This window comes from Pseudophryne corroboree, chromosome 5 (assembly GCF_028390025.1).
Source record: "Pseudophryne corroboree isolate aPseCor3 chromosome 5, aPseCor3.hap2, whole genome shotgun sequence".
NCBI lineage: Eukaryota > Metazoa > Chordata > Amphibia > Anura > Myobatrachidae > Pseudophryne > Pseudophryne corroboree.
Window position 1 is genome coordinate 379,647,123 of NC_086448.1, and position 14,095 is coordinate 379,661,217.

The window sequence follows — 14,095 nt, forward strand, 5'->3', positions numbered from 1 at the left end:
AAGAAAGAAAGAGGCGCAATGAGGTAGCTGTGTGAGTAAGATAAGCGACCCTAGTGGCCGACACAAACACCGGGCCCATCTAGGAGTGGCACTGCAGTGTCACGCAGGATGGCCCTTCCAAAAAACACTCCACAAACAGCACATGACGCAAAGAAAAATTAAAGAAAAAAGAGGTGCAAGATGGAATTGTCCTTGGGCCCTCCCACCCACCCTTATGTTGTATAAACAGGACATGCACACTTTAACCAACCCATCATTTCAGTGACAGGGTCTGCCACACGACTGTGACTGAAATGACGGGATGGTTTGGACCCCCACCAAAAAAGAAGCAATTAATCTCTCCTTGCACAAACTGGCTCTACAGAGGCAAGATGTCCACCTCATCATCATCCTCCGATATATCACCGTGTACATCCCCCTCCTCACAGATTATCAATTCGTCCCCACTGGAATCCACCATCTCAGCTCCCTGTGTACTTTGTGGAGGCAATTGCTGCTGGTCAATGTCTCCACGGAGGAATTGATTATAATTCATTTTAATGAACATCATCTTCTCCACATTTTCTGGATGTAACCTCGTACGCCGATTGCTGACAAGGTGAGCGGCGGCACTAAACACTCTTTCGGAGTACACACTTGTGGGAGGGCAACTTAGGTAGAATAAAGCCAGTTTGTGCAAGGGCCTCCAAATTGCCTCTTTTTCCTGCCAGTATAAGTACGGACTGTGTGACGTGCCTACTTGGATGCGGTCACTCATATAATCCTCCACCATTCTTTCAATGGGGAGAGAATCATATGCAGTGACAGTAGACGACATGTCCGTAATCGTTGTCAGGTCCTTCAGTCCGGACCAGATGTCAGCATCAGCAGTCGCTCCAGACTGCCCTGCATCACCGCCAGCGGGTGGGCTCGGAATTCTGAGCCTTTTCCTCGCACCCCCAGTTGCGGGAGAATGTGAAGGAGGAGATGTTGACAGGTCGCGTTCCGCTTGACTTGACAATTTTCTCACCAGCAGGTCTTTCAACCCCAGCAGACTTGTGTCTGCCGGAAAGAGAGATCCAAGGTAGGCTTTAAATCTAGGATCGAGCACGGTGGCCAAAATGTAGTGCTCTGATTTCAACAGATTGACCACCCGTGAATCCTTGTTAAGCGAATTAAGGGCTCCATCCACAAGTCCCACATGCCTAGCGGAATCGCTCCGTGTTAGCTCCTCCTTCAATGTCTCCAGCTTCTTCTGCAAAAGCCTGATGAGGGGAATGACCTGACTCAGGCTGGCAGTGTCTGAACTGACTTCACGTGTGGCAAGTTCAAAGGGCAGCAGAACCTTGCACAACGTTGAAATCATTCTCCACTGCGCTTGAGACAGGTGCATTCCACCTCCTATATCGTGCTCAATTGTATAGGCTTGAATGGCCTTTTGCTGCTCCTCCAACCTCTGAAGCATATAGAGGGTTGAATTCCACCTCGTTACCACTTCTTGCTTCAGATGATGGCAGGGCAGGTTCAGTTGTTTTTGGTGGTGCTCCAGTCTTCTGTACATGGTGCCTGTACGCCGAAAGTGTCCCGCAATTCTTCTGGCCACCGACAGCATCTCTTGCACGCCCCTGTCGTTTTTTAAAAAATTCTGCACCACCAAATTCAAGGTATGTGCAAAACATGGGACGTGCTGGAATTTGCCCATATTTAATGAACACACAATATTGCTGGCGTTGTCCGATGCCACAAATCCACAGGAGAGTCCAATTGGGGTAAGCCATTCCGCGATGATCTTCCTGAGTTGCCGTAAGAGGTTTTCAGCTGTGTGCGTATTCTGGAAACCGGTGATACAAAGCGTAGCCTGCCTAGGAAAGAGTTGGCGTTTGCGAGATGCTGCTACTGGTGCAGCCGCTGCTGTTCTTGCGGCGGGAGTCCATACATCTACCTAGTGGGCTGACACAGTCATATAGTCCTGACCCTGCCCTGCTCCACTTGTCCACATGTCCGTGGTTAAGTGGACATTGGGTACAGCTGCATTTTTTAGGACACTGGTGACTCTTTTTCTGAGGTCTGTGTACATTTTCGGTATCGCCTGCCTAGAGAAATGGAACCTAGATGGTATTTGGTACCGGGGACACAGTACCTCCAACAAGTCTCTAGTTGGCTCTGCAGTAATGATGGATACCGGAACCACGTTTCTCACCACCCAGGATGCCAAGGCCTCAGTTATCCGCTTTGCAGTAGGATGACTGCTGTGATATTTCATCTTCCTCGCAAAGGACTGTTGGACAGTCAATTGCTTGGTGGAAGTAGTAAAAGTGGTCTTACGACTTCCCCTCTGGGATGACCATCGACTCCCAGCAGCAACAACAGCAGCGCCAGCAGCAGTAGGCGTTACACGCAAGGATGCATTGGAGGAATCCCAGGCAGGAGAGGAATCGTCAGAATTGCCAGTGACATGGCCTGCAGGACTATTGGCATTCCTGGGGAAGGAGGAAATTGACACTGAGGGAGTTGGTGGGGTGGTTTGCGTGAGCTTGGTTACAAGAGGAAGGTATTTACTGGTCAGTGGACTGCTTCCGCTGTCACCCAAAGTTTTTGAACTTGTCACTGACTTATTATGAATGCGCTGCAGGTGACGTATAAGGGAGGATGTTCCGAGGTGGTTAACGTCCTTACCCCTACTTATTACAGCTTGACAAAGGCAACACACGGCTTGACACCTGTTGTCCGCATTTCTGTTGAAATACTTCCACACCGAAGAGCTGAATTTTTTGGTATTTTCACCAGGCATGTCAGTGGCCATATTCCTCCCACGGACAACAGGTGTCTCCCCGGGTGCCTGACTTAAACAAACCACCTCACCATCAGAATCCTCCTGGTCAATTTTCTCCCCAGCGCCAGCAACACCCATATCCTCCTCATCCTGGTGTACTTCAACACTGACATCTTCAATCTGACTATCAGGAACTGGACTGCGGGTGCTCCTTCCAGCACTTGCAGGGGGCGTGCAAATGGTGGAAGGCGCATGCTCTTCACGTCCAGTGTTGGGAAGGTCAGGCATCGCAACCGACACAATTGGAGTCGGACTCTCCTTGTGGATTTGGGATTTCGAAGAACGCACAGTTCTTTGCGGTGCTACTGCTTTTGCCAGCTTGAGTCTTTTCATTTTTCTAGCGAGAGGCTGAGTGCTTCCATCCTCATGTGAAGCTGAACCACTAGCCATGAACATAGGCCAGGGCCTCAGCCGTTCCTTGCCACTCCGTGTGGTAAATGGCATATTGGCAAGTTTACGCTTCTCCTCCGACAATTTTATTTTAGGTTTTGGAGTCCTTTTTTTACTGATATTTGGTGTTTTGGATTTGACATGCTCTGTACTATGACATTGGGCATCGGCCTTGGCAGACGACGTTGCTGGCATTTCATCGTCTCGGCCATGACTAGTGGCAGCAGCTTCAGCACGAGGTGGAAGTGGATCTTGATCTTTCCCTAATTTTGGAACCTCAACATTTTTGTTCTCCATATTTTAATAGGCACAACTAAAAGGCACCTCAGGTAAACAATGGAGATGGATGGATACTAGTATACTTATGGATGGACTGCCGAGTGCCGACACAGAGGTAGCTACAGCCGTGGACTACCGTACTGTGTCTGCTGCTAATATAGACTGGATGATAATGATATGAAATCAATATATATATGTATATATAATATCACTAGTACTGCAGCCGGACAGGTAGATATATATTTATTAGGTAATGATGACTGATGACGGACCTGCTGGACACTGTCAGCTCAGCAGCACCGCAGACTGCTACAGTAAGCTACTATAGTAGTATGTATCAAGAAGAAAGAAAAAAAAAACCACGGGTAGGTGGTATACAATTATGGATGGACTGCCGAGTGCCGACACAGAGGTAGCTACAGCCGTGGACTACCGTACTGTGTCTGCTGCTAATATAGACTGGATGATAATGATATGAAATCAATATATATATGTATATATAATATCACTAGTGCTGCAGCCGGACAGGTAGATATATATTTATTAGGTAATGATGACTGATGACGGACCTGCTGGACACTGTCAGCTCAGCAGCACCGCAGACTGCTACAGTAAGCTACTATAGTAGTATGTATCAAGAAGAAAGAAAAAAAAAAAACCACGGGTAGGTGGTATACAATTATGGATGGACTGCCGAGTGCCGACACAGAGGTAGCTACAGCCGTGGACTACCGTACTGTGTCTGCTGCTAATATAGACTGGATGATAATGATATGAAATCAATAAATATATGTATAAATAATATCACTAGTACTGCAGCCGGACAGGTAGATATATATTTATTAGGTAATGATGACTGATGACGGACCTGCTGGACACTGTCAGCTCAGCAGCACCGCAGACTGCTACAGTAAGCTACTATAGTAGTATGTATCAAGAAGAAAGAAAAAAAAAAAACCACGGGTAGGTGGTATACAATTATGGATGGACTGCCGAGTGCCGACACAGAGGTAGCTACAGCCGTGGACTACCGTACTGTGTCTGCTGCTAATATAGACTGGATGATAATGATATGAAATCAATATATATATGTATATATAATATCACTAGTACTGCAGCCGGACAGGTAGATATATATTTATTAGGTAATGATGACTGATGACGGACCTGCTGGACACTGTCAGCTCAGCAGCACCGCAGACTGCTACAGTAAGCTACTATAGTAGTATGTATCAAGAAGAAAGAAAAAAAAAAACCACGGGTAGGTGGTATACAATTATGGATGGACTGCCGAGTGCCGACACAGAGGTAGCTACAGCCGTGGACTACCGTACTGTGTCTGCTGCTAATATAGACTGGATGATAATGATATGAAATCAATATATATATGTATATATAATATCACTAGTACTGCAGCCGGACAGGTAGATATATATTTATTAGGTAATGATGACTGATGACGGACCTGCTGGACACTGTCAGCTCAGCAGCACTGCAGACTGCTACAGTAAGCTACTATAGTAGTATGTATCAAGAAGAAAGAAAAAAAAAAAACCACGGGTAGGTGGTATACAATTATGGATGGACTGCCGAGTGCCGACACAGAGGTAGCTACAGCCGTGGACTACCGTACTGTGTCTGCTGCTAATATAGACTGGATGATAATGATATGAAATCAATATATATATGTATATATAATATCACTAGTACTGCAGCCGGACAGGTAGATATATATTTATTAGGTAATGATGACTGATGACGGACCTGCTGGACACTGTCAGCTCAGCAGCACCGCAGACTGCTACAGTAAGCTACTATAGTAGTATGTATCAAGAAGAAAGAAAAAAAAAAACCACGGGTAGGTGGTATACAATTATGGATGGACTGCCGAGTGCCGACACAGAGGTAGCTACAGCCGTGGACTACCGTACTGTGTCTGCTGCTAATATAGACTGGATGATAATGATATGAAATCAATATATATATGTATATATAATATCACTAGTACTGCAGCCGGACAGGTAGATATATATTTATTAGGTAATGATGACTGATGACGGACCTGCTGGACACTGTCAGCTCAGCAGCACCGCAGACTGCTACAGTAAGCTACTATAGTAGTATGTATCAAGAAGAAAGAAAAAAAAAAAACCACGGGTAGGTGGTATACAATTATGGATGGACTGCCGAGTGCCGACACAGAGGTAGCTACAGCCGTGGACTAACGTACTGTGTCTGCTGCTAATATAGACTGGATGATAATGATATGAAATCAATATATATATGTATATATAATATCACTAGTACTGCAGCCGGACAGGTAGATATATATTTATTAGGTAATGATGACTGATGACGGACCTGCTGGACACTGTCAGCTCAGCAGCACCGCAGACTGCTACAGTAAGCTACTATAGTAGTATGTATCAAGAAGAAAAAAAAAAAAAAACCCACGGGTAGGTGGTATACAATTATGGATGGACTGCCGAGTGCCGACACAGAGGTAGCTACAGCCGTGGACTAACGTACTGTGTCTGCTGCTAATATAGACTGGATGATAATGATATGAAATCAATATATATATGTATATATAATATCACTAGTACTGCAGCCGGACAGGTAGATATATATTTATTAGGTAATGATGACTGATGACGGACCTGCTGGACACTGTCAGCTCAGCAGCACCGCAGACTGCTACAGTAAGCTACTATAGTAGTATGTATCAAGAAGAAAGAAAGAAAAAAACCACGGGTAGGTGGTATACAATTATGGATGGACTGCCGAGTGCCGACACAGAGGTAGCTACAGCCGTGGACTAACGTACTGTGTCTGCTGCTAATATAGACTGGATGATAATGATATGAAATCAATATATATATGTATATATAATATCACTAGTACTGCAGCCGGACAGGTAGATATATATTTATTAGGTAATGATGACTGATGACGGACCTGCTGGACACTGTCAGCTCAGCAGCACCGCAGACTGCTACAGTAAGCTACTATAGTAGTATGTATCAAGAAGAAAGAAAAAAAAAAAACACGGGTAGGTGGTATACAATTATGGATGGACTGCCGAGTGCCGACACAGAGGTAGCTACAGCCGTGGACTAACGTACTGTGTCTGCTGCTAATATAGACTGGATGATAATGATATGAAATCAATATATATATGTATATATAATATCACTAGTACTGCAGCCGGACAGGTATATATATTTATTATGTAATGACTGATGACGGACCTGCTGGACACTGTCAGCTCAGCAGCACCGCAGACTGCTACAGTAAGCTACTATAGTAGTATGTATAAAGAAGAAAGAAAAAAAAAAAAAAAACACGGGTAGGTGGTATACAATTATAATATTATATATATATTAATTATATACAATTATATATATATATATATTAATTAAACTGGTGGTGATTATTAAACTGGTGGTCAGGTCACTGGTCACACTATCAGCAACTTGCAAGTAGTACTCCTAAGCATACAATCACAATATATATTATACTGGTGTGGCACTCTGGCAGCAAAAGTGTGCACTGTATGTTATATGTAGTATGTACTCCTGCGTCCTGAGTCCTGCTCTCAGACTCTAACTGCTCCCCACTGTCAGTGTCTCCCCCACAAGTCAGATAATACAATACAGTCACAGTATCTATCACTTCACTTCAGCAAGTACTAGTAGTAGTAGTACTCCTCCTAATGCTCCCCAAAATTACTACTGTGTCTCTCTCTAGTGAGACTGTCTCACTCTCTTCTCGAATCTCTATAAACGGAGAGGACGCCAGCCACGTCCTCTCCCTATGAATCTCAATGCACGTGTGAAAAATGGCGGCGACGCGCGGCTCCTTATATAGAATCCGAGCCTCGCGAGAATCCGACAGCGTGATGATGACGTTCGGGCGCGCTCGGGTTAACCGAGCAAGGCGGGAGGATCCGAGCCTGCTCGGCCCCGTGTAAAAAACCCTGAAGTTCGGGCGGGTTCGGATTCCGAGGAACCGAACCCGCTCATCTCTATAACACACATAATTTTTTTTTTAAAGGGGAACAGACCGATTAGGGAATCATTCCCCGTAGTGCCCAATCCAGATGTCAAACTTTGTAAAATCTTCTTTGCCTTTACAAACTTACCTGTTACTAAACTCTGTGACTTGTCTTCAAAGTTTCCTCTTCATTTCTTACGTTCACTGACAGGATTATAGTTCAAACGCCACATGCCTACTCGGTCTTTCAGAGTTCTGCCTAAATCCAGTATATCTTACTAGCATAGGGACACCAGTATCAGTGTGCCTGGTCATCCACAAAGGGTGGAGAATGGGAATACTGGTGAAGGGAGACTGTGCATAGATACCGATATACATGATGGTGTGACAGCCTGATGGTGAACGCAAATCTGACAAATTTTCTTTTTATTATTTCCCCTCTCTTTTCACTTTCCACAGATGGTTTACTTCACACAACTGATAATACACAACAGTTAAACACATTGAAATGCAAGATTTATGTTCCCTACAGAAAGGTCGCTGAGCCGGAGAGAACCCGTGACAAAGAGCAGAGTGTAGAGAACATCGTATCACTGGAGTGTCTGTTCCGGGAAGGTTGAGAGGCAGGACTGTTGAGACGGCACCTGAGCGCGGAGAACAACAAGACCAGAGGCGGTTGTTGCACCAGTTTTTCTTTTTTTTTATAATTTTTTCCATCTCCCACTACCCTTCTTCTCTCCTTCCCTTTCTTCCCCTTCTTGTTTCCCTTCTCTTCCTTTAACAAGATGGACTTACCCCAAGAGACTGCGTTCCGGGTTTTCCTGTTAATCCTGTTGTTGGCCAGGACAGTCTGTTTCGGTGAGGGTCCCAGAGAGGTCGAGAAGGGATCTGGAATGGGTTCTGATGGCGAGGATGGATTTGTAGAATTCCAAGAGCAACACATCACTCGAGCAAAGGCAAGTATCAGAAAACGATCTGGTAGTCAGGGAGCTCGGAGGCACTGTGAAGGGTTATTGGCTGAGGAAAATTGCATTTGTAGGAATTGTGAGAACATAGTCGAGGATGGGTGCATCCAGAGATGTCAGTCCAGCCTTAATATCAACATGGACCGTCATCCATTGAGTGATTACCACTCACTAGTGGGTAAGGTCTTAAACCAGACAGAATGCTGGGTGTGCTCACAAGTACCTCAAGGTCAGAGCAAGTCAGGATTAGTACCGTACCCTTTAGCAATAGATGAGGTACTCGAATTACGGGGTGGGAGACCGGTGGACAAAAAATTTAATATTTCTAGGCCCCCTAGTTTGAAGCTCCACCAGTATCATGTAGATAGATCCTTAGTGTGTTTCAATATTTCCAATTACCGAAAACCAGGAAATTGGGAGGTGACATGGAATAACCAGACCATGGCCTTTTCACATAGAGCTAATAGGATACCCATTGACTCTGAACTTGTACGCCAAATAGCCAACAGTGGAAGGTATTTCCAGTATAGGTATACTCGAGGAAGCAAGACCATGTGGGTTGGAGAAGTATCACCAGGGTACTGTGCTCATATCATCCAGCCTGATACTTGTACTGAGCAGATGGGAAAACTAGGGATTGGGTTTTTCACTTGGGAAGTTTGTAATATGGTAATGTCATATTCTGTCCCTTATGTTCTCCCCGATGATGCTTATTTCATATGTGGGAGGAAGGCGTATAAGTGGCTTGCCCCAAACTCAGAAGGATTGTGTTATATTGGAAGAGTGTTGCCAGAGTTCATGACCATAACCCATGATAAGATGAAAGAGGTTCACCGCAGTGCTCAGGCTCCTTATACTCATACTCACTATGAACACATCGTCAAGAGACACCTCATAGAGAGGACAGAGCACGTAGCCTCTGATTTGATCCATGAATCCACCGGGATTCAATTCCTTCTCGCATTAGACATCACCCGTACTGCCAGAGGAATTATAAATTATAGGTATATCCATGTGCTAGCGAACTTGATAGATAATATCACTGAGATGTATGACGACACCTTCAGGTATACAGGAAGGGAGTTACAAGCTTACAAGACGGAACTGATCCAGCACAGGATGGTCCTTAATTATATCACAGCCGTGACGGGTGGGTACTGTGTCACTTTGGCAACTCAATATGGTGTGAAGTGCTGCACGTATATTACAAACAGCACTGATGACCCAACCGAGATCATCGATCAAAAGATGGATGATATCTTGCAGTTGAAGTGGGAGTTCCGGAGGAGACACAACCTTACCCTGACGGCTGTGGGTAATGAGCTGACCGGCTGGGTCTCATGGTTGAACCCACGAAATTGGTTCTCAGGATTAGGAGAGTGGGCTCAAAATTTTATTATGAGTGTAGGGAAGTTTCTCCTTTGTATCCTGGGAGTCGTCATAATTATTGGCTTGATATTTAGGTGTGTTTTAATTCTGACGCGGCGCAAGCACGGCACAAATTTGATGAGTCTAAAGAGCGAGGGCATTGTTATAGCAGCAGATTTAATTTACGACCCATCCATAGAGACAGTTTTATGATAAGGATTGCAAATGAATTCCATGGCCTGTTTCTTTCACCCATTTTTCCTTTGTCTCCCCCTCTGCCCAGATACACCCATCCGGAAAAGACAGCCCTACCCAAGAATGTTTATGAAAATGTTATGTGAATGTATTTTAGATATGTGTCTTATCTTCATCTCTACAACCTTCAGTTAATGACACACATAGTCGACAGGTGATACCCACATATACTAGCACTCACATATGTTCCCCCTCCATGTATCATCAACTAAATGTGCACCCCTTTTGTTGGAACAAGAAGCCGAAAAGAGCTCGGTAGTGTTTGTTGGCCCACTTACAGACCCTTAATACGGGATGAGAAGGATTTAATGTATACTTCGCAATACCTCAAAGCTTATCTAGAACATATACGGCACGATGATACATGCCCCTCAGACATGGATTCATACATACATGCTTTTTACTATCACACTAGGTCACAGGTTCTCAAACTCGGTCCTCAGGACCCCACACACTGCATGTTTTGCAGGTCTCCTCACAGAATCACAAGTGAAATAATTTGCTCCACCTGTGTACCTTTTAAAATGTGTCAGTTAGTAATTAATACACCTGTGCACCTGCTGGATTACCTGCAAAACATGCACTGTGTGGGGTCCTGAGGACCGAGTTGGAGAACCTATGCACTAGGTCATACATTTCCCACCTACAACTCTCCTCCGACCATCCAATCATCTGTAGATATTGTATTGATATTTTTCTGTTTAGTGATTAGATAGTGGCAGTTATTGGTGACTGTCAAAGGATGGACTGTCAAAGTCGAAAAATATTGCAGAATACACAGCACGTATAAACTGCACACACATGCCCACTGCGCGTGCACTTGTTCTACAGTGCGTGCACATGTACGCACTTTGCGTATGGTCGCTCCCGCGGTCCTGCGCATCGGCGCGTGGTATGGGTATTTACGGCAGAGTTTGTGTACGCATGGAGGGCCACCAGAACACATTACATATTTAATCCAAATAGTGCACAATGTACACACAGCCTCCCTGCACCACATCAGAAAATTATAGCTGTTTAAATGGTAACAGAACAAAGGGATTCACCTTTACAGGATAGGAGGGGACAGAACAAGGTTACAAGGTGGTGTTTGGTATCCAGCTGTAGGGTATTTTAAGGGAAACATTCCGGTGTTGGTTTGAGGAAGATCGCATGTTGCTGTGGATAGTTATGTGCAGGAGCAGAATATAGATATAAACTGTATTTACTGGACATTATGTATGCGGCGGGAATCCAGAGGAGACCACCCACAAGAGTAGTGAAAATAGACATCGCCCACCTATTCAAACAGACCTATGACCTCTCCTGTACTGTAAATGACCATCCCTGTGTCCAATGGACAAAGAGATTACAGTATCCATTGTGTTATGTTTTGGATGAAGTGAATAAAGAGAGCCTGCAGCAGGCTTAGTCAGACAGAAGGCTCACAACGCTATCTATCAGATGACGGAGGACCGGACCGGGTAGCGCAAGCGAATCCACTCACATATGTACATTGACTGTAGCCATTATTCTGTTATATTGTTTTGTATTGTAGTGTATAATTTGTATTGTAAACCCCCTTTCAGAAATAATCCACTGTGGTGTCGGAACCCAGCGGTAAAATCACAATTGGTGTCGTGTCCTCATTGCCCTGCATAAGGTTTAAAGTGTAATTGCATCACACTGCATTTCTGCATAAGGTTTAAAGTGTAATAGCATCACACTGGAATACTGCATAAGGTTTAAAGTGTAATATCATTGCATTGCATTACTGTAAAGGTTTAAAGTGTATTTAAGGTGTGTTTAAGGTATAGCTTTCATTCCTGTAAAGATAGTCAGCTTTATCAATAAAGACGTTTAGGAAATGTAATTATCTTAAGTAATTGTATTCTACCCATATACGACAGTAATAGATGTTTCTCATACGTTCTCGAGGATGCTGGGGGCGACATCAAGACCATGGGGTATAGACGGGATCCGCAGAAGACATGGGCACTCTAAAGACTTTTCATTGGGTGTGAACTGGCTCCTCCCTCTATGCCCCTCCTCCAGACCTCAGTTGTAGAAATGTGCCCAGGTCGACTGGATGGACTCTGAGGAGCTCTACTGAGTTTCTCTGAAAAGACTTATGTTAGGTTTTTTATTTTCAGGGAGATCTGCTGGCATCAGACTCCCTGCTTCGTGGGACTGAGGGGGCAGAAGCAGAACCAACTTCCTCAGAGTTTCATGGCCCTGCTTCTGGCTGACAGGACACCATTAGCTCCTGAAGGGAACTGAACGCTAGCCATGTCTAGATGCTCACTCCCACAGCACGCCGTCACCCCCCTCACAGAGCCAGAAGTCAGAAGACAGGTGAGTATAAGAAGAATGATCTTCTATCAAGTAAGTGACGGCTGAGCTGCGGCACGGCTGGCGGGAGCGCAGCGCGCCATTGCTGCCCACACACACAGGCACAGACAGGGTGCAGGGCGCGGGGGCGCCATGGGCAGCAATAAAAATACCTCAAAACTGGCTAAAAGGGGGTATAAGTTGCCGCTGGCACAGCCCTACCCCCGCCAGTATAAATATTACAGTGTTTATATGAGTGTAAGGACGCGTCATTGCGGGAGCGGAGCTTCTTCCTCAGGCAGCCAGCACACTACTCAGCTCCATTTTCTCTCTCTCCTCAGGCTGCAGAGAACACGTTGATCCTCTCCTCCACTTCTGACAAGTACAGGGTGCTATAAAGGGGGGGGGCACAAAGCAATTGTGGTGCATTTAATAGTGTGAATTACTGTTTAAAGGCGCTATTTGGCTGTGGACATTCTGTGTTCACAGGGAATACTGGCGCTGGGGTTGTGAACAGGCTGCTCCTATCCTGTGTCCCTCTGACAGATTTTACTGTGGGTCTGTCCCCAAAATTAGTCCCAATGTGTCTGTTGGTGTGCTGTACACGTGTGAGGCATGTCTGAGGCAGGGAGTTCCTCCCCAGAGGAAGCCATTTTAGGGACACAGAGTTGTAATGTGGTGGCGCTACTGGCACACCAAGAGCCTGCATGGGTGAAAGAGATACTGTACGTGACAGTATGCATCTGATTAACCGTAGATTAGATAAGTCTGAATCTAAGGCTGCATGCTGGAGAAAATCTGTGGAAGATGTGATTTTTCAGGATGCTGTTATTCCTTATGCGGGCTGCCCCTCTGGGTCACATAAGAGACCATTTGCAAATGTTGTAAACACTGATACCGACACGGATTCTGACTCTTGTGTCGACGATAGTGAATCCAGAGCGGTAGATCATAAATTGGCAAAAAATATACAATATATGATTGTGGCTATAAGGGACGTGTTGGAGGTTACAGAAACCACTCCCGTACCTCAGGAGAAGGTGTATTTATGTAAGGAAAAGAAGTCCAAAGTCACGTTCCCGCCTTCACACAAACTAAATGCTCTGTTTGAAGGGATGTGGGTGAATCCTGATAAAAGATTTCGTATTCCCAAAAGGATTCACATAGCTTACCCTTTCCCGGCTGTGGACAGGAAAAAGTGGAAGTCACCCCCTGTGTTAGACAGTGCACTTTCCAGGTTGACACAGAAGGTAATTCTCCCTACTCCTGGCACGGCTTCTCTTAAAGAACTTGTAGACCAAAAAATGGAAATGACATTGAAATCCATTTATGTTACCAATGGTACACTGATTAGGCCCACTATTACCTGCGCATGGGTGAGTCACGCTATTGAAAAATGGTCAGAAAGCGTGTCATCAGAAATTGACACGATTGATAAAGATGAGATACTCCTTAAGTTAGGGAATATCAAGGACGCTGCCGCCTACATGCTGGAAGCAATGAAGGATATTGGACTCTTGAGTTCACAGGCCGCTACATGGCGTTGTGGATTCGCCAGTGGAACGCGGATGCAGATTCCAAAAGAAACATGGAGGCTCTCCCATATAAAGGTGAATCCTTATTTGGCGATGGCCTGGATGCATTAGTCTCGGTGGCTATATTTTTGCCCTCTGCGCCTGCACCGGCAAAAAAGACCTATCACCTGCAAATGCAATCCTTT